General features: G+C 37.5%; 1 protein-coding gene across 1 annotated transcript in view; it reads right to left on the bottom strand.

Moving 5' to 3' along the window:
• FAF1 (Fas associated factor 1) overlaps positions 1-23108 on the bottom strand; it is a 534220-nt gene that overhangs the window by 161268 nt on the left and 349844 nt on the right. The window lies entirely within an intron of this gene.

Below are 23108 nucleotides of genomic sequence, written 5' to 3'. Positions count from 1 at the left end.
TGATAGACTGAGGTTCTAGGAAACTGTAATGAGCCCAAAATAAGGCAAATCATACATACTTGCCCCCAATCCCCCACTGCCTCAATGTGTGTCTGCTACTTTTCTGATTAGCAGAATAATACCTCATTTTCCTAACTCCGAGGGCAGTAGGGATAGAAATATAAAATTGTAGGTGAGATACAAAATTTAAAATTTCCATAAGATACATATATAAAAAATATACAAAAACCTAAGTTTAGGTTTTACCCTAAAGGAAGCTGCCTTATATTGAGTAGTTACAAAAGTTCTCCTATTACAGGGTGCTTCCTCAAATACTTCATTTTCAATACACTGTTTGGACAGATTAGCCTTAAATAAACTGAGTCAATGATGCTTCAGGTTCTCCCAGAGTTTACTTGTCAAAATTGGTTAATAAAGAAGACAATGATAAGACACGATTATTCCTAGAGCTCTGTATAATCTCACAATTGCAAGTATTAAAAGTCCTTATAAACCTGTCTTTAAAAGGTACTTTGAAAAATGTCTTGGGAAGATGATGAATATACATACATAGGACAAATGAAACCAAAACAAAACAAAAAATAAGCAAATGAAAAAATTACAACTGTCCTTAATGACACCTAGATAGGGATAGTATTTGATTATTACTTTCTCCACAGTGTAGGGATAATAAGGTTGAGTTTATGGGTAAAGTTAATGAGAAAATGCCTAGCACACAGTAGTGGCTCAACAAACATTACTTTTTACCAGTCTGTGAAGAATACCTGTGGCTTGAGATAAAATGTCCAGCGAGAAGGATGGACTCTAGAAAACATGACTTTAGCAGAAACACCTTCCTCACCTAGACTGTTCCATGAGAGAAGCCCACTGTCACCTTGTATTCTGGGGTCTTTCTAAGTTAGCCTGTTCCTTAATTAACACAAGAGTAGTTATCTTATTCAGTTCAATTATTTAGTCTTTACAATGTCAACCAAAAAGAAAAAAAAAAGTGACCCTAGCGGTGATGATGATGCTTATATATAAAAAATGCCTATAGAATTTGAATAAATATTATGAAATATGAGGGTAGCTACAAAAGCAGTATTTGTAAATTAACATTATATAATATTAACATTATTTTAAGTGTATGTGCCCAATTAAATAATTTGACAATTATACTACATCAACACAAAAAGTTTATGCATTTAAAGTATCCAAAGAAAACCCTTTTTCACAAAAATAATAATTATTTTACAGTATTTATATTTTTAAGGCCACATCTTAAGGAAAAAGTAGCTATAGTTGGCAAGAATTTAATTGTTCTTGTCAGCTGTCAATGATTGAAATATAAGGATGGTAAATCATTTTTTGACAAGACATGAAGAAAAATGAACAAAATTAAGTAAATTTGTTCTGTTAAAAAGTAATCCATGGAAAAGGCAGGCACTTAACAAATTCTTGTTGATCCCTAAAGGAACTTTTTCTATTTAGTAACAGGAGACGGCCAAGTGTAGAATGGACTTTTAAACTCAGAGTGTCCTGAGTTCAAATTCACTTCTACTATTCATTCGAATCAATATTTTCCATCTCGAAACTAAGTTTCCTGGCTGGGCGTGGTGGCTCATGCCTGTAATTCCAGCACTTTGCAAGGCTGAGTCAGGAGGATAGCCTGAGCTCAGGAGTTCAAGACCAGCTTGGGCAACATAGTGAGATCCTGTCTCTAAAAACATAAACAAAAGATTAGCTGGGTATGGGGGTACATGCCTGCAGTCCCTGCTACTTGGGTTGCTGAGGCAGGAGGATCACCTGAGCCCAGGTGGTTAAGGCTGCAGTGAGCAGTGATCATGCCACTGTACTCCAGCTTGGGTGACAGAGTGAGACCCTGTCTCCAAAAAAAGAAAAACCAATTAGCTGGGCATGGTGGAACACACCCATAGTCCAGCTACTAGGGAGGCTGAGATGGGAGGATTGCTTGAGCCCAGGAGGTCAAGGCTGCAGAGAACTGAGATCATGCCACTGCATTCTAGCCTGGGTGATAGAGCAAGAACCTGTCTTAAAAAAAAAAAGTCTAAGTTTTCTGTTTTGTAAAATTAACATGACCTTTCCTAACGGGCTTTCTGTAAGGATGGCTTAAATGAGAATACACTTGCTACATAGTAGATATTCCATCAGTGAGTAAACACTCAAAGTCCATTTGAAGTTTTTTCTTTTCTTCTTACAAACAGTATTTAGTGTTAAGAACATACTGTGCTGGGCGCAATGGCTCACGTGCTGGGCGCGGTGGCTCACGCCTGTAATCTCAGCACTTTGGGAGGCTGAGATGGGTGGATCACCTGAGGTCAAGAATTCGAGACCAGCCTGACCAACATGGTGGAATCCCATTTCTACTAAATACAAAAAATTAGCCAGGCATGGTGGTTCATGCCTGTAATCCCAGCTATTTGGGAGGCTGAGGCAGGAGAATTGCTTGAATCTGGGAGGTGGAGGTTGCAGTGAGCCCAGATTGTGCCATTGCACTCCAACCTGGACAACAAGAGTGAAACTCCGTCTCAAAAAAAAAGAACGTACTATGTGATTCTCAAAGTATGTACTATAGGCACAGGGTTCTTGAGATTCTTCCAGGAGTTCCATAAGGTCAAAATTATTTCATAATAATACTTAAATGGCATTAGACTTTTTCACTGTGTTTTATTTATTTATTTTCTTGAGAGGGAATCTTGCTCTGTCACCTAGGCTGGAGTGCGGTGGTACGATCTCCGCTCACTGCAACCTCCACCTCCCAGGTTCAAGTGATTCTCCTGCTTCAGCCTCCGAAGCAACTGGGATTACAGGCCTGGCCACAGTGTTTTCATACTGATGTTAAAAAAAGGCAATGGTGGGCAAATCTGCTGCTACTTCAGCACAAATTAAGGTAGTAACACCAAACTGTTAAAAATCTCCAGTTCCATGTACTCACTGTAAAAACGGCAGTTTCATTTAAGAACGTCCCTGTTAAATCAGTAAAAATTCTTACTTTTAATTAAATTTTGACTCTTAATACATGTCTTTTAATATTCTATGTCACAAATGGGAAGTACGTATAAAGGACTTCTACAGCGTACCAAAGTATAACGGATGAGTTGAAGAAAAAGCACTTGTGTTTGAGTTATATGCTGAATCAGCCACTTTTTTTCATGAAACACCATTACTACTTAAACAAATGATGGGCAGACAAACTGGTTATTTGGATTTGGTATTTAGACAAGTATCCCTTATTTAAAATGCTTGGGACCAGAGGTGTTTCAGACTTAGAACGATTTTGGATTTTGGAATATTTGCATCATATATACCTAACAGTTGAGCATTCCGAACCTAAAAATCCAAAATCTGAAATGCTCCAATGAGCATTTCCTTTCAACATCATGTTGCTGCTTAAAAAGTTCCAGATTTTCAGATTACGGATACTCAACCTGTGATTGAGCATCCCTAATTGCTGAACATTTTCTCCAAAATGAATGAAGTGAGACTACTACTTCAAGGAACAGGTCTGACAGTATTAATTGCCAATGACAAAATTTGAGTTTTCACGTAAAAATTAAGAGTTTTAAAAACTATCAGCCATCATGAGCTTGACAGTTTCTCAATGCTTAAAGCCTTTGTGATGAGTTCAGTGGTTATACTAATACAACAGATGTGACTTTTTATATCATGTAATGAAATGTGTCAACATTTAGAAAATCTGCATAACTCACAAGATCAATATTCTCCAAATGAACAGTGATTGCATGATGTTATAAAATTATGTATGGATAAAGGTTTAATTCAAACTGTGAGGCAGACCAATGTATCTTACTGTGACAAAGTATTAATACAAAATGTATACTGATAGGGCTTCAGATTCTACATTAAAAGTAACATTTAGCTTTACCCAAGACATTGAAAGCAACATTTAGCTTTACCCGAGAAAGCTCCTTGCCACATATACACACACAAAAAAATTAAAATAAAAAAAAATAAAACTAACTTTTAGGAAACTACCACTTCTCAAGTTCTAGTTTAGTATCAAAGAATAATATCTATAATTATTTGAAAAGACTATTAAAATACTCCTCCCTTTTCCAACTATAGATCAGTAGGAGGTCAGATTTTCTTCATATTTTCAATCAAAAAAATTCATTACAACAGGTTAAATGCAGAAGAAGGAAGACACGAAAATCCAGTTGTCTTCTATTAAGACAGACATTAAAGAGATTTGTAAAAGTATAAAAACAGTGCCACTTTACTTACTAAATTTTTAGAAAATATAATTACTTTGTATAAAAATGCTATTATATTAACATGTAATTCACTTAAATATTATTTTCTTCAATATTAATTTTTAGAATGGTAAATGTCAATGAATATAATCCACATAAACAAAAGCTCTCTGGGGTCTTTGATGATTTCTTTACAAGTGCAAAAGGATCCTGAGACCAAAAAGCTGTGAACTGCTGAACTATGCAATGTGTACATGTGCAACTAATTTTCATGAATAATGACAACTATTATTTGAAACAACTGAGAAGACAAGCTCTTTCATGAAATCTTAGAATCTTTTTGATGTTTCTTCTTTACACAATAAACAAAGCAAACAGTATCTTCTTTGTATTATTCTTTACGTTATTCTTCATATGAAAATAAAATACTAGGACAATATGCAAAGGAAAACTCCTGTAAACCATCATGACTGATCACTGGCTATGTCTAACAAGTTGTTAGTAAAACACAGTATTATCATGTTAAGCTTGGTCCTCAGAGCATTTAAGACCATTCTTAATACTTCTTTCTTTAAAAATATCATATTAGTAGACTCGGCGTGGTGGCTCACACCTGTAATTCCAGCACTCCAGCACTTTGGGAGGCCAAGGCGGGCAGATCACTTGAAGTCAGGAGTCAGAGACCAGCCTGACCAACGTGGTGAAACCCCGTCTCTACTAAAAATGCAAAAATTAGCTGGGCATGGTGGCGGGCGCCTGTACTCCCAGGCACTCGGGAGGCTGAGGCAGGAGAACTGTTTGAACCCAGTAGGCAGAGGTTGCAGTGAGCTGAGATTGAGCCGCTGCACTCCAGCCTGGGTGAGACTCAGTCTCAAAAAATACATATATATTCACACACACACACACACACACACACACACACACACACACATATATATACACACACACACATACATACACTATATATATTCATATACACACATATATTCACATATACATATATTCATATATACATATATTCATATACATATGAATTAGTTCTTCAAAGTATTTTTTATTTTATAGCCAAATTTTAACCCTCTCCCAAATACATGCTTGCAGTCTGTCTTTTTTTCTAATTATAAATGACAAAGACTAAGACATCTTAAGAGTATTGGAAGCTATAAAACCTGTTATGGGACCTTGGGTCAGTAACCAAGAGTCTTAAATTCTCCTTTTGTAAAATATAGGTACGACCAACTAAATGGCCTCTCAGATCCCTTCTAGCCCTAATGGGCTATGATCTTCATACATCACTAAGGAGATTTGGTTATGTCACCTGCAGACTCCTTGCTCTGCATATAACACACCCAGTAACACAAGTGAACGTGATTCAAACTACAGCTTTACTGTTTGTATCTTTCATTCACTCAGTTTGTAAAATACAATTCTCTTGTGTTTTAAGAAGAACAATTAATATGAGACATTTTTTAAAAACCATATCTCAAGCTTGTCATCATCCTAACAAGACACTGATGTAATTTCATCCAGATTTGGGAATGCTACTGGATATTAGCATTGACTACACTGCACTGATGATCTTTTTAATCTGTGTATTTGTATGTCAAGATGTATCCAACTGTACACTTAAAAAATGTATGGTTTATTACAGGTCAAATATACTTCAATAAGGCAGTATTCAGTGCTATTAATACATGCATTTATATCCTCATATAAAGTATTGCTTTTTTTTTTTTTTTTTTTTGAGACAGAGTCTCACTCTGCCACCCAGGCTGGAGTGCAGTGGTGTGATCTCAGCTCACTGCAACCTCCATCTCCCAGGTTCAAACGATTCTCCTGCTTCAGCCTCCTGAGTAGCTGGGACTACAGGTGCATGCCACCAAGTCCGGCTAATTTTTGTATTTTTGTAGAGATGGGGTTTCATCATGTTGCCCAGGCTGATCTTGAATTCCTGACCTCAAGTGATCTGCCTGCCTCGGCTTCCCAAAATGCTGGGATTATAGATAGGAGCCACCTCACCCAGCCTAAAGTATTGCTTTTTGACATATATATATATATATATATATATATATATATATATATATATACACACACACACATACGCCCATGAAACCATTCAGTATTTTAAAAAGCAGTTGTATAATAACTGCTATTATTAAGAGCTCAGTATGTATTGTTATTACACAAAGTGCTTTATACGCACTACCCCACTTAATTCTCACAATAACTCTGCCAGGTAAGGATTATAATCCCCATTTTAGAGATGAGGTTACTAAATCTCACACAGAATAAGAAGGTTGCCCAAAGTCAAACAGGTACTGACTGGTGAACCAAAATTAAAACTCAGGCACTTTATCTTACAACCATTTAAAAAGCATCCAATCAAACAACTATTAAGGCTCTAAGATATCTTGTCTTACTATCTGATAACCAGTAATTACTTTCTTTGGCTTAGTTAAAACAGCTACTCCTAGAGACCATCAATTAGTCAGAAACTACATAGTAAGTGCTTAACATATGTCTACCATACATGACAACTCTGTAAATTAAAGACTATCATGATTGTACAAATCATAAAACAACCTTAGAGTGATGGAGTAACTTGTCCGAGATAAATCAGGTACCAGATGGCAAACCAGATTTAACTCCAAAAGCCATGGAGTTTCCTATTACATCACATTTCCAACGTAAATAAGGCTTTTTATAGTAAGGAGTCCTGAAGATGACTTCTGGAATACTCCTTTTAAATTTTCAGATGCTTACTGTTCAGCTACATAGATTACTGAGGTAGTTTTAAACCAAACTGAGTCATGAGGCTAAAATTTCATTTACTGCCAACCAAAGTGCAACTCAAAAAAGCTTATTTATTTTTATTCACAATCCGAGGTTTCTTCTGCCCTTCCCCCAGCCATTTTTTTGTCACTTATGTGCTAGAAAAGTCACACAGAGCTTTAATTTGTGGCAGGTTGAAGCAAGCTTATCAAGAATGCTAGTTACCAAGTGTACATGCACTTGTCTGGACAAGCCCACTGCCACATTCTTGTAGCAGGGTTAAACAGCAGTTTAGTCACCTCATAAAAAAGCACACTGTTAAAAAGGAAGTGACTAATAATATTCTGGAACCAACAGAATATTAAAAGACATGTGCAGGTCAAGATCAATTATCAACAAAACTCCTGTGTAAATAGCTCAAAAAACTGTGTTCTCTGCCTGGCCTTGCTGTGTTACAGTCCTCAGTTGATTTGCCAAGTTGGTAAAGTTTAATGAAATAAAAACCAACAGTTACAAGTTCTCAGGCTTTTTGCTATGTACATAAACACAAACGCTACCATGTAAGCAACCAGAGTTGGAAGAAACAAGGATGGCTGCTATACATGGCTTCATTTTACACATAAGATACTAGATTTGGAAGAGTCCTCAGAATTCATCAGTTGCTTGTATCCCAACCACAAGATCTTGAAGCCTTAGCCCAGTCAAGTGCTACTGCCATATCTTCCCCCGCCCAGCATCTCCCCTGCCCCATTCCAAGCTAGTAATAAGAATTTCCAGAGAGAAGGTATCAGCAGCCTTCTCTTAAACTTCTATCAGTGATCCCACCATCCGCAACAGATTCCAAATGAAAGGCAGTTTCTCCTCACAAGATAAGGGTCTAATCCTCTCACTTAACAGGAAAAGAAACTGAGGTATAGAGAGGTGAAGTGTTTGTCCCAAGTCTCACATCTGCTTAATGATAGCACAAGCATGTTCTCTTTTTGACTCCTAATCTTGGTTTTTCTTTTTCTTCTTTTTTTGTTTTTTGAGACAGTCTGGCTTTGTTACCCAGACTGGAGTGCAGTGGTACAATCACGGCTGACTGCCACCTCGATCTCCCCACATCAAGCAGTCCTCCCACCTCAGCCTCCTGTGTGGCTGAGTCTGCAGGTGCATGCCACCATGCCCAGCTAATTCTTAAATTTTTTGTAGAAATGAGGGTCTCCTTATTTTTTGCAGAGATAGAGTCTCATCATGTTGCCCAGGCTGGTCTTGAACTCCTGGGCTCCCCCTTTTGGGCTCTCAAAGTGCTGGGAGTACAGGTGTGAGTCACCACACCCAGCCAACTATGTGTTTTTTAAAGATGTTACAGTTAATTGTAAAATACTAACAAATATCTTGATTTAATTATCTCATATTTTCTTTTTAAAAGCTTTTGGAAATATATATAGTGATTTTAAATGCTTCTGACTTTTTTGGTTTCTTTCATTTAATCTGGTGGGACTCTCAAAATCAAGGAGAATCACCTGATGCTATTTTTCCACATTATAATTACCTACTTTTATGCTTCCTTATACTGTCCCAACATTATCTTGAGATTTTGGCTATCAAAGAGAGGTTGCTCAATATAAAAAGTTTTTTTTTTTTTTTTAATCTTCTAGGGCATTTCATCCCCTAAAACCAGCTTATGTCATAGGGAGATAAAGAGCTGCTCACTGTAACAGAATTAGCACAATTTCTAAATGGATATGCTTTTATAACTAAACACAGACATCAATATTCTTGTACTTCATTACTTATTGATTTTAGTGAGTACACTAGAAGAGGTTCTGAAGTATTCTACATCATTAAAATACTTCTGAAGAGCATTAGTTACACAATAAGAAATACAGCCCAGACCAGCCTAACACTGTCTAATGGCATAGTCCCTCATACCTTTTTAGAGAGAATGGTCAACTTTACCTATATAAAAAAGTACTATCCTCAGGTAAGTAAGTGCTCAAGATGTTATTTGTAAGGCAACTTTAAACCAAAGTTATTTCAGCTCAATCAAGAACTCTGTTCCAAAGTCAACTTTTTTTTTTTTTCAGAGGCCAATAATCCACACTGTGAATTAAAATAGCCCTTCTTTCTCAGTTCCTATCACTACAGCTTTACGTCATTTAGTTGCTTATGAGCACCCTCTGGTGGAGGGCAGAAGAGGGAAAAGAACATATTAAACATATTGCCTATAACCAGTAGGAAGGGTGAGGGGGAAAGAGAGATCTGGAATACGTGCAGATTTCTCTTGACTCTGCTTTTCTTCCTCATATTATTTGATAATTTAGAACTATCTGTTGAATGTTATACTAACCATATAGTTACTCAGAGTTGATAACTTATTCAATAAATATTTAGTTATTATATGTCAGGCACTTGGATCCAAATAACCTGGCCTTGGATCCGGGCTTTGATATCTAATGTCATTTCTCAGGAAAGCTGCTTATCTCAAAACATCTCAGTTTCCTTGTCTGAGAAATGGGAATAATATCTTTGTTGACAGCAACAAAGAGATAAGTGAAAAAATATGTAGCATAGTGGACTAGATTTTCAACTTTAAAAAAATAAAAATCACACACCACCTCATCTTTGTCTCCTTGCCAGAAGGATTATCATATAGGTGTTTTCAGTTGCAATGCCCAATTATTTTTAAGAATCTAAGCCTAGATGACAGAATTGGTATCATTTAAGTATTTTATATCAACAGATGTCAATTAAATTTAACTGTATTAGTATATGTTCTAAAACATACAACAACCAAACATATTATTCAGTCTTTTCCATACCAAAGATATCCAAATGATGCTGACCAATGTTAAAGAAAAATTTCTTCCTAAGTGAACAAATTTAAATTATAGAGAGAGAAGAGTTTCTTATCATTTCCCACATAACATTCTTGTGAGTGCCAACCTATGGAGAGCATTTTTGTTTAGATATATTGTAGCTGTGAGAGTTTCTTCTTTTTCTTTTTTTTTTTTTTTTTTGAGACGGAGTTTCACTCTTGTTGCCCAGGCTGGAGTGCAATGGTACAATCTCAGCTCACCGCAACCTCTGCCTCCCAGGTTCAAGCGATTCTCCTGCTTTAGCCTCCCGAGTAGCTGGGATTACAGGGATGCGCCACCATGCCTGGCTAATTTTTTTGTATTTTAGTAGAGACGGGGTTTCTCCATGTCGGTCAGGCTGGTCTCGAACTTCTGACCTCAGGTGATCCGCTCGCCTCGGCCTCCCAAAGTGCTGGGATTACAGGCGTGAGCCACCGCGCCCGGCCGAGCTGTGAGAGTTTCTAAGGGCCCATATCTTACATCACTCATTACCTGCTTACGACTGGGAATTTCGAAAGGATACATTACATAGCCATGTCCAAAAGTGGAACTTGCTTCAGGTTTCCCATTCAATTCCTGCGAGAGGAACTAAACCAAAATTGAGAGAAAGAACAGGCTATTGGAGGCAAAAATAACAAGAACAAAAACAAACAAACAAATGAAAAACTAAAAAGGGTATCTCTGTCTGCTGCAATGACTTTGGGGGACCAGTTAAGCCTCCTGAGAACATTTAGCTTAAAAACATTTAACTAGCCTGTAAGCCACTTTTTTTTTTTTCCTGTTGCCACCATTAAAGCAAAGCAAGAATTGTTCTTTTACGTCTTTAGGCTTCATGGTGCCCTTGTATGACACCTTTCTGCCATAAGTTGGCCTGTGGTATGATTCCATATGTGTAAATACTTGGGAAAAACACTATATATAGAGCAAAGGACCTGGGTTAAAACTCTAAATCTGCCTCTTATTCATTCTGTGACCTTGATCAACTCTCTTCTCTAAGTTTTATCACCTGTATGATGAAAAAATTGGACTAGATGATTCTCATGTTTTCTCTCACCCTGAAAACTTTTTCAGTCTGATGTTCAAGGCCATAACCCTGCCCACCTTTCCAGCCATTATCTCCCACTATTTTTGTATACAGATTTGTTTGCTCAATGATCCAAAAATGTGCCTTGCATGTGCCTACTCTTAGGCTTCTGCTCATTCCATTACTCTTGCCTGGGTTTCCCTCACCATTCTTTTCCATCTGTCTATTTCTTAGGTATGTGAAGACAATATGAGAAAGATTTAAGTGACAAAACTTCAAAACTCAGCTCAATCTCTTTCTGAAAGCCTTCTATATGACCTCCCCAATTTCACATTTTTCTTTGTCTCCAAAACACTTGGTATCTTTTGGTAGTCAATCATATCCAGTGACACTTGGACAAATCTTCCAGATAAACCTCATTTATTCAGCTAGTTCCTAAGGGGAGACCCAGAATCCCAGGTGGGAACTGAGTAGACAGAGGCAATGTGGATGTCACAGTGATACAGGGCAGGCGAGTCCCAAAACTGGGGCTTAGCACAGGAGGGTTCTTGGCTTTGCCCAGAAAAGAATTCAAGGGTGGGCTGGAGGTGTTAAGACAGCAACTTTTATTGAAGTGGCAGTGTACAACAGTAGCAAAGCTACTTCTCCTTGCCGAGCAGGGCTCCCCCATAGGCAGTGTGCTCAGAGTAGCAGCTCAAAGGCTGTTCTGCAGTCATATTTATACCTGCTTTTAATTACATGCAAATTAAGGGGTGGTTATGCAGAAATTTCTAGGAAAAGGGGGGTAACTTCTGGGTTGCTCAGTTGTTGACATGGAAAGGGGCAGTCACTTCTGGGTTTTGCCATGGCAATGGTAAACAGACATGGCACAATGGTGGACATGTCTTATGGAAAGCTGCTTTTGCCCTGTCCCTATTTTAGCTAGTCCTCAATTTGGTCAGGTGCCTGAACCCTGCCTCTGGAGTTCAGTCCTGCCTTGCACCTCAACAGGCAAAAGTTTTACATGAGTGGGTCAGGAACTGGACCCAAAGGAGGGGAACGACAAATTCCTAGAGATCAAAACTCTGTCATCTTACATCTGTGGAAGTCTGCCCAGGCCATAACCATGTATGACATTTCTGTTCACTAGGGAAATGGTAGTCCTAAGAGAGGCTGCAACATTGCTTCAATGAGTGCAACGCATGAGGGGACCTGCTGTCCTAGGAGGGGAGGGGAAGAAGTAGTATCTTACTGAAGAAGGAGAAGTCTTACCCCAAAATGTCTCCCCATATCTCTCAAATCATTTGTATCACTGACAACGAAGTATCTGGAAAAATGTGTCATTGTAAGGTAATTTCTTTGGTAGGCAGACGTCACTACACTTCGTTGGAGAGGTATAAAAGCAGAGCAATTATGAACTTGGACTCCAAAGCCATTCTTCTAGGGTTTGAAATCCTGGTTCTGCTGGTTAAAGAGCTTGTATGACTCTGGACAACTCTCTCACCTTCTCAGTGCCTTAATTTCCACCTCTGCAAAGTCTTATAATTTACAAGATTGTTGTGAAGATTCAGGAGTATGTGTATCTAAATCTGTCTATCAACCAATGTATCTATCTATGCTTGATTGTATGAATTTTGCTAAATCACTCTGGGGGAACAGACAGTACTATAAGTAGAGTGCAAAATACCATTATCCACTCACTTAACTAATAGTTACTGAACAACCACAATGTGTCAAGACCTCAGCTGAGTGCTAGAGATAGAGCCAATGGTGAACAGTTTCTGCTTTGATAAAGCCAATAATTTTCCAGGCTTTAGGTTTGTGAATAAAGTATAGATCATGCTAGTTCTATTTTATGCTATTCTGCCTAATCCTTGTTATTCCCTCTTAGTGAGAATGAACCTGGCGTAGCTTGCCACATCGCCATTTCACAGACAAGAAAAATGAGGCTCATATTTTCACCCAGGGTCGATCACAGAGCTAACAGACAGCAAAACAGAGTCAGAACTAACTTCATCTCTAGTATTTATTTGAGGCAAGGTCTCACTCTGTCACCCAACCTGGAGTGCAGTGGCTTGATCACAGCTCACCACAGCCTTGACCTCCCAGGCTCCAACAATTTTTCCACTTCAGCCTCCTGAGCAGCTGATACTACAGGCACAGGCCACCACACCCGGCCAACTTTTTTTTTATTTTTAGTAGAGTCTTGCTATGTTGCCCGCACTGGTCTCGAACTCCTGGGCTCAAGCAATCCTCCTACCTTAGCTTCCCAAATTGCTGGGATTACAGGTGTGAGCTACTGTGCCTGAAGATTCCCAGCTTTTAAAAATGACATCATCTCCACCTGAAACATAAACCAACCAGGCTGACTTGTCAAGCTTTTAATTTTGGGGATGCAGGAACATGGTAAAGCTGAATTATGGAAAAAAAAAAAAAGTTAAGTCATTAGATCGCCCAAAATATAACTATATTTTAAGACCATGAAAAGAATAAAGAGAACAACTTATGTTGCAAAACCACATGTTTCACCTGTTTTCTCCCCCACACCCCCACAGTTAGCTTCTATAGCCAGGAAATTTATAAACAAAAATCTCACTTTAACTTTCCTATACTCTACTCAGGTCAGGCAAACATAGTCATTAGTGATTTGAAGTATTTTGCTAAATAAATTAAAGTACACTTTTAAAAGACAGCTGTCAAAGAAAAAGACAATGGATTGTGTTTGGAGAACAGATTGAAAAACATGGATCAAATCTTCCGTGGTTCCTACTGTACTCCAATACAGTGGTGTTCATATGATGACTTGCAGGTCATTCAGCTCATTCACATATATGTATTACCTGTTTCATATATGATCCATATGATGATATGTTCAATACACTGAATACCTCTCAAAGAAACTGAAAACCAAACTTTCAAGCATTTTTCTAATTGTGGAAGTATCCTTTCCCAAAAGAGAACATAATTTTCTACACATTACTTGAGATTTCACACCATAATGGCTTACCACAAAAAGAAGCATGGAAAAAGTTTTCTGTTATTAAAACTACTTAAATATCAAAAAGAAACCATGTTAAAATAAAAACAAATGCATGTTTTTCAACAATTTATATTTCATGTTAATTGTTATTGTTGTTATTGTTTAATTAGGCTGTATGAAAATATCTCTTGAAAGGTATTTAGAAGTTTATACTAAATGGGTGAAAAATCTATCTTGGATGCAGTGTGCTCAGGTTATAAAAGCATCAGTGCTTATTTTATCTCCCCACAAAGTGTTGCTGAGATAATTACTGCTGACAGCTTTATTCAAGGTTCATTTCACTTTTTCTGCTGTTTTTCTCGGTTAGAAGTTCAAGAGAGCCCATGGGAAGCCACACCCCTCACACCTGTTAGGCTTCTTCATGTTACAGAGGGCCAGTATGGACATGTCACTTCAAATTAGCATTGTACCAAGGCACTAACTGTGACAATTACTTATCACAGGTTTAACTAAGGAAAAAAAAAAAGTTTCTAATTCAACCACAAAAACAGTGTCACAAAATGTAATTTAAACCTGTAAAAGCAGGTAGTATAAAAAACATTCAGAGAGCTGCAAAATAGGTTCCCAGGGTCGAGCTTTGTGCAGCATCTGAATTATGCAGGAATGCTATACAAGCGAACATTTCCTTTAAAACAAAATCAAACCAAAAAGGTAAACAAGGCAGCGCCAGCAATTACACTTTACCAGCCAGCAGTGGTGATGAGTGGGTCTCTTCAAATTTACTTCATTGTACTGGTGTATTTGATTCACTTTGTTAATTCTTTTGTGTCAAGTTACTAATTCAATAATGAAATTTCCAGTTAAAGCAAAGCAGCTACTTTTAGACTTATGAAAGACTTAGCTTTATACTAGGAAGAAAGAATTTTCTTCTAATATTTGCTTTTCTCCACTTACAAACCAGAAAATTATCATTAGACAAGGTAGATATTAACACAAAAAGAAAAAGGAAAAACCTCACACCCTTAAATGTGCTTCAAGCTAGTTATTATAAGCCTCCCTGTTTCAAGTGCAAAATAATCTCAAAATTATGCCACCTCTGAAAGACCTAGGATAGTTGGAGGTAGTTAATATGGACTGCTGTGAGGCTAATTGTGGATCTGAGTTAATTACTTTCTGATGATAGCAGATTTTAAAAATAAATAAGATGGTCTTTTACTCCATTTTTACTTCAATTTAAACTCAAGGAAACACGAGATGATGATGGTTAAGCTCTGAATACTTCATTATTTGCTGCTGCTATTTAGATGAAGACCCAGAAAGTCTGAGAAATATGTCCACATCATAATCAATGCTAATATTCACTAGGAAAACAAGAGTGGACAGATACATATTTTTCACAATGCACACAATTTGATTCACAAATACCCAGTGTACATTACTTGGTCAGAGTTAACAGGAATTAACTGTCATTTCTCACCCCCTACCAGCCTCCCCACATACCCACACACGTATATACACACGCACAGGCTGGAGGACACAAGGCAGAGCTCATGGAAACTGGCTTTGAAACAGAAAGTGTTAAATACTCATGAAAAGTAAAGGGCAAAATAATGACGCTGAGCAGGAAATTCAACAGAAGAAATTGCTTGTTTGCAGAAAATCACACATATTGGTGAACGAAAACAGTTCGATGGTAATCTTGGCATGGCCACATAATTTCAGTATCTTAATAATTTGAAAAATTTAAAAACCATCATACACAGGAAAAGTGCATTATTAGAAATGTAACATTTTCTGATGATATTTTTCTTCATTTTCCTAACATGTAGAAAGTCACATTAACAAAAGCATATAAAGTCAACACATGATATATTGATTATAACAGTCTAGGATCTTATCAAAACAAGCCCTTTGCCTTATTCTACAATCACAACAAATTCACAGAGAATCAAGACGAAATCTTCAGTTATAATGAAAAGGTTATTTTACCTCAAGCAGATTCCTCATTTTATTATAAGTTTGATAAATAAAGAGGTTCTGTTAGTGGAGAAACCTCATTATTTTAGAGAGCTACTGTATTAATCAGTGGTCATTTCAGCTCATCATAACCACAGAACTTTCAAATATGCAAGGATACATCTCAAGCCTGCTTTGTATGCATGAAGGGTACCAACCAGCCACTTGGCACATGTCTAGTCAATAGTGAGATGCCATTTACCCCTCAACACTGTGGAACTCTTTGGATAGCAAATATAAGAGCTCTGGATATTTTTCCAGCAGCATCTAATTCCTTGGCAAAACCTAGGCAGTTATGCTAACAACTTTGGTCTCGGGACATGGACATAGTGCTGCTGGGCATCTTGTCCTGGCTTTTCCTCCAAGGAAAAGAGAGTCTGAATTAACTATACCATATTAGGCACACCAGCATAAATGGGTACTATCTAGAAACAAGAAAAAGTAATTTCACCTTGCCAGTTAATCCTTGCTGGCTCAGCCTAGACAAGTAATTTTTTTCCTTCTGCTCAACTCTTACAACCCTTATTGTGAAGCTCTAGAATTCGTGTTTTGTGATTTAAAAGAACTACAACTTCCATTGTATCTGTGTTTAGGTGACTCTAAGGTCCTTGAAGACACAGCCTGGATCTTATATTCTCATTTTTAGCTGCCACAGGGCTCTTAGTAGGTTGCTTTGTATACGCCATGCAATAAATGTCTAATGCTCTAATTTATATGGGTACTTTTCCTACTTCCCTTGTCAAGATAAAATATGAAAGACTTGTAATTTTCTAGAGAAATATATAACCTACCTAGTCCTATAATCCAAGGCCTGGAAACCACTCCAAAGTGAGACAAACACTAAAAACTATCATTAGAGTTTAAATAACTATCTGATTGACATCTGGGCCTCAGTGAAAAGTATAAGGTTCAAAAGCATTCTGACATGATATGGCATATTAAATTTAATTCAGTAGTCACAAAGACTTAAAACTACCAATCAAAATATGCAAAATAAAGACCAAATTTACCTTCAACATAATTTGAACTTACGCATCTTCATTTTTTGACAAAGACATACTGTTTTTATTTCATACTTAATGTTTCGACATGATTGCTCTTAAATTTATGAGGATGAATAATGTAGCTAATAAAAACATTTTCAAATTTATAATGTATATTAAACATCAAAAAAAATCCACCAGACTTTAAATGTCTCACATGAGAATAATACACAAGGAATTATACTTTTTAGGACTCCCATTCAAGTAAATACCAGAAACAGTAAGTAATCACTCAACATACATGTGTTTATTTACTGCTTCTTATATATACACATGCATTGCAAGAAGAATCTATTAAAAAAACAAAACAAAAAAAAACCAGGCAGGGCATGGTGGGATCACGCCTGTAATCCCAGCACTTTGGGAGGCCAAGGCGGGCAGACCACAAGGTCAAGAGATCGAGACCATCCTGGCCAACATAGTGAAGCCCTGTCTATACTAAAAATACAAAAATTATCCGGGCGTGGTGGCACGTGCCTGTAATCTCAGCTACTTGGGAGGCTGAGGCAGGAGAACTGCTTGAACCCGGGAGGTGGAGGTTGCAGTGAGTCGGGATTGCGCCACTGCATTCCAGCCTGGCGATACAGCGAGACTCTGTCAAAAAAAAAAAAAAAAAAAAAAAAAAAACAAACCAAAAAAAAACCCCACACACAAAAAAACCAAGAGACAAAAATGAGAAAACCCTCAGATCCAAAACTCTTTCCAAAAATATTTTGGCACATGGTAAAAGAATGATCCATTCCCAAGACAAGCATGTATTCTATGGGCAGACTCATACCTGCAGCAATTATTTACGTCAATGCCACAAATCTGAAAGCTGTGAAGTGTTAACTCTTCAAACCAGGCAGAAACTATTGTTGTGTACTACTAAGTCCGATTATTCAAAAAACTAGTTTACCTGTAACTTCAAGCTGAATAAATGTATTGAAATATTAGAGTTAAGGGGGAAAAAAAGAATGTTTATGTGAGTGTAAAAAAAACTAAAAACTGCAAAATATTTTCTAGAGACTGGAAATAAATCATTTTATAAATTATTTTGATCAACACATAGTAATAATATTAGAAATCTTCCTTTAAAAACAAAACAAAATGGGTTGGGCGCGGTAGCTCACACCTGTAATCCCAGCACTTTGGGAGGCCAAGGCGGGCGGATTACCTAAGGTCAGGAGTTCGAGACCAGTCTGACCAACATGGAGAAACCCCATCTCTACTAAAAATACAAAATTAGCTGGGCGTCATGGTGTATGCCTGTAATCCCAGCTACTCGGGAGGCTGAGGCAGGGGAATCACTTAAACCTGGGAGGCAGAGGTTGCAGTGAGCTGAGATCGTGTCATTGCACTCCAGCCTGGGCCGCAACGGCGAAACTCCATCTCAAAAAAAAAAAAAAAAAAAGAAAGAAAGAAAGAAAGAAATTTCCCAGCAAAACGAGAAAAAAAATGACGTGAGAATGTGAGCATGATTTATTTTTATTTTTTAAATTTCAACTTTTATTTTAGACATAGGGAGTACATGTACAGGATTTTTACATGGGCATATTGCACCCAGGTAGTGAGCATACTACCCAATAGGTAGTTTTATAACCCACACCCTCCCTCCCTGCTCTAGTAGTCCACAGTGTCTACTGTTCCCTTGTTTATGCCCATGTGTACTCAGTGTTTAGCTCCCACTTGTAAGTGAGAACACACAGTGTTTGGTTGTCTGTTTGTGCATTATTTAGCTTAGGTTATGGCCTCCAGCTCCATCCAGGTTGCTGCAAAAGATATGCTTTCATTCTTTTTCCAGGCAGCATAGTATTCCATGGTGTATATGTACCATATTTTCTTTATCCAATCCACCACTGATGTCCACTTAGGTTGATTCCATGTCTTTGCTATTGTGAATAGCACTGCAAGTGTCATTTTGGTACAATAATCTATTTGCGGGGGAGGGGCTGTATATACCCGTAATGGAACTGTTGGGTTGAATGGTAGCTCTGATTTAAGTTCTTTGAGAAATCTCCAAACTGCTTTCCATAGTGGCTGAACTAATTTACATTGCCACTAACAGTATATAAGTGCTCCCTTTTCTATGCAATCTTGCCAGCATCTACTGTTTTTTGACTTTTTAATATAGTCATTTTATCTGATGTGAGATGGTATCTCATTGTGGTTTTAATTTGCATTTCTCTGATGATTAGTATTTTTTCATATGTTTGTTGGCTGCTTATGTCTTCTTTTGAGAAATGTCTGTTTATATCCTTTGTCCATTTTTTAACGGGCTTGCTTTCTGCTTGTTTCAATTCCTTATAGATTTCTGGATATAGAATTTTTGTTGGATGCACAGCTTGAAAGTATTTTCTCCCATTCTGTATGTCATTTACTCTGTCAATAGTTTATTTTTCTGTGCAGATGCTCTTTAGTTTAATTAGGTCCTACTTGTCAATTTTTGTTTTTGTTGCAACCGTTTTTGGGGACTAAGCCAAAAAAATCTTTGCCAAGGCCCTTATTGAGAAGGGTATTTCCCACGTTTTCTTCTGGGATTTTTATAGTTTGAGGTTTTACATTTAAATCTTTAACCCATCTTGAGATAATTTTTGTATATTATAAAATTTAAGGTGCCTAGTTCCATTCTTTTGCATATGGCTAGCCAATTATCCCAGCACATTTATTGAAAAGGGAGTCCTTTCCACATTGCTTGTTTTGTTGGCCTTGTCAAAAATCAGATGGTTGTAGGTATGTGACTTTATTTCTGAGTCTTCTATTCTGTTCCATTGGTCTATGTGTCTGTTTTTGTATCAATACCATGCTATTTTGGTTACTGTAGCCTTACACTTTAGTTTGAAGTCCCATTTTGTTCTTTTAGCTTAGTATTGCTTTGGGTATTCAGGCTCTTTTTTGGTTCCATATTAATTTTAGAATTTTTTTTCTAGTTTAGTGAAAAGTAATATTGGTAGTTTGATCGGAATAACACAGAATCTGTACGTTGCCTTTGTCACTGTGGCCATTTTAATGATACTGATTCTTCCAATGCATGAGCATGAAATGTTTTTCCATTTATTTGTCATCTCTGATTTCTTTCAGCAGTGTTTTGTAGTTCTCGTTTTAGAGATCTTCCACCTCCTTGGTTAGTTGTATTCCTAGGTATTTCATTTTCTTTGTGGCTAATGGGACTGTGCTCTTAGTTTGACTCTCAGCCTGGGTGTTACTGGTGTATAGAAATGCTACTGATTTTTGTATACTGATTTTTTTTTTTTTTTTTTTTTTTTGAGACAGTCTCACTCTGTTGCCCAGGCTAAAGTACAGTGGCACGATCTTGGCTCACTGCAACCTCCACCTCCTGGGTTTAAGTGATTCTTGTGCCTCAGTCTCCTGAGTGGCTGGGATTACAAGCATGCACCACCATGCCCAGCTAATTTTTGTATTTTTAGTAGAGTCAGTGTTTTGTCATGTTGGCCAGGCTGGTCTCAAACTTCTGACCTCAAGTGATCTGCCCACCTCTGCCTCCCAAAGTGCTAGGATTACAGGCATGAGCTACTGCACTCAGGCTGTACATTGATTTTATATCCAGAAACCTTGCTAAATTGTCTATCAGTTCTAGGAGCTTCTGGCAGAGTCCTTAGGATTTTCTAGGTATAGAATCATATCATCAGCAAAGAGATACAGTTTGACTTCTTTTTCCATTTGGATGCCTTTCATTTCTTTCTCTTGCCTGATTGCTGTGGCTAGGACTTTCAGTACTATGTTAAATAGGAGTGGTGAGAGTAGGCATCCTTGTATTGTTCCAGTTCTCAAGGGAAATGGTCCCAGCTTTTGTCCATTCAGTATAATGTTAGCTGTGGGTTTGTGGTTAATGATAGATGGCTCTTATTATTTTGAGGTATGTTCCTTCAATGCCTCATCTGTTTAGGGTTTTTATCAAGAAGTGACGTTCAGATTTTATCAAAAGCTTTTATTGCATCTATTGAGATGATCATATGGTTTTTGCTTTTAATCCTGTTTATGTGGTGAACCACATTTATTGATTTGTGTATGTTAAACCAACTTTGCATCCCAGGGATAAAGCCTACTTAACTGTGGTGAATTAAGTTTTTGAGGTGCTTCCAGATTCAGTTTGCTAGTATTTTATTGAGGAGTTTTGCATCTTTGTTCATCAGAGATATTGGCCTTACTTCTCTTTCTTTATGGTCTCTGCTAGATTTTAGTATTAGGGTGACGCTGGCCTCACAGCATGAGCTAGGGAAGGAGTCCCTCCTCTTCTGTTTTTTTTTTTTTGTTGTTTTTTGTTTTTTTTTTTTAATAATTTCAGTAGCACTGATACCAGTTCTTCTTTAGGTGTCTGGCAGAATTCAGCTGTGAATCCATCTGGTCCAGTGCTTTTTTTGGTTGTCAAGTTTTTTATTATCGATTCAATTTCAAAGCTTGATACTCGTCTATTCAGGGATTCAATTTCTTCCTGATTCAACCTTGGGAGATTGTGTGTTTCCAGGAATTTCTCTATTTCCTCCAAATTTTATAATTTGTGTGCATAGAGTTGTTCATAGTACTATGAAGATCTTTTGTATTTTTGTGGAATCAGCTGTAATGTCATCTTTGTCATTTCTGATTATATTTATTTAGATCTTCTCTTTTTTCCTTTGTTAATCTAGCTAGTGGTCTATTAATCTTGCTTATTTTTTCGAAGAGCCAACTCTTGTTTTCATCTTTTGTATGGATGTTTGCATCTCAATTTCATTATGCGCTTCTCCAATTTTGGTTCTTTTCTTCTGCTAGCTTTGGGGTTTATTTGTTCTTTTAGTTTTTTTAGGTTTAATGTTAAATTGTTAATTTTAGAGCTTTTTAACTAATTAATGAGGGTGTTTAGAGCTATAAACTTTCCTCTTAACACTGCTTTAGCTGCATCCCAGAGATTTTGGTAATTTTTGCTAATACTGGTGTTTATTCTGGAGCAAGTTGTTTAATTTCCATCTGTTTGTGTAGATTTTAGAGATTTTTTTTTTTTTGTATTTTCAGTAGAGATGGGGTTTTACCATGTTGGCCAAGCTGGTCTCGAACTCCTGACCTCAGGTGATCTGGCTGCCTCGGCCTCCCAAAGTGCTCATATTACAGGCGTGAGCCACCGCGCCTGGCCACCTAAGTCTTTTTTAATGCCAAAAACTTGTTTTATGAATCTGGGTGAGCCAATGCTGGGTGTGCATATATTTAGGATAGTTAAGTCTTCCTGTTGTGTTGTACCCTTTATCATTGCATAAGGCCCTTTATTGTCCTTCTTAATTTTTACTAACGTTTTATCAAATATAAGAATAGCAAAGCTTGCTTTTTTTTTTTTTTTTTTTTGAGACAATCTCATTCTGTCACCCAGGCTGGAGTGCAGTGGCACACTCTCAGCTCACTGCAGCATCTGCCTCCTGGGTTCCAGCGATTCTCCTGCCTCAGCCTCCCAGGTAGCTGGGATTACAGGCATGCACCACCATACCACCACGCCTGGCTGATTTTTGTATTTTTAGTAGAGACAAGGTTTCACCATGTTAGCCAGGCTGGTCTCAAACTCCTGACCTCATGTGATTCACCAGCCTTGGACTCCCAAAGTGCTAGGATTACAGGTGTGAGCCAGCACACCTGGCCTCTTGCTCTATTATGTTTTCTTTCTGCGTGGTAGATCTTTCTCCATCCCTTTACTTTGAGACTGTGGGTGTCACTATGTGTGAGATGTGTCTCTTGAACCCAACAGACGGTTGGGTCTTATCTTTTTATTCAGCTTGTCATTCTGTGTCTTTTAAGTGAGGTGTTTAGCCCATTTATATTCAAAGTTAGTACTGATATATGTGATTTTGATCCTGTCATTGTGGTGTTAGCTGGTTGCTATGTAAACCTGATTGTATAATTGCTTTTCAGTATCTATGGGCTATGTGCTTAAGTGTGTGTTTGTTGTAGTGGTATCATTCTTTTGATTCCAAGTTTAGTACTCCCAGAAGGACCTCTTATAAGGCTGGTCTATTTGAAACACATTCCCTCAGCATTTGCTTGTCTGAGAAGGATTTTGTTTCTCCTTCACTTATAAAGCTTAGTTTTCTGGGATATGAAATTCTTGGTTGAAATTTATTTAAGGATGCTGCAAATAGGCCCCAAATCTCTTTTAGCTTGTAGGGTTTGTGCTCACAGGCCTGCTGCTAATGAGGTTGTCTAGCCTGATAGGGTTCTCTCTGTATATGACTTGACCATTCTCTCTAGCTGCCTTTAAGATTTTTTCTTTTACATTGACCT

The sequence above is a fragment of the Pongo pygmaeus genome, chromosome 1, assembly GCF_028885625.2.
Source record: "Pongo pygmaeus isolate AG05252 chromosome 1, NHGRI_mPonPyg2-v2.0_pri, whole genome shotgun sequence".
Classification (NCBI taxonomy): domain Eukaryota; kingdom Metazoa; phylum Chordata; class Mammalia; order Primates; family Hominidae; genus Pongo; species Pongo pygmaeus.
The sequence above is the reverse complement of the archived record's forward strand: the minus strand, read 5'-3'. Positions and strand labels throughout refer to the sequence as shown.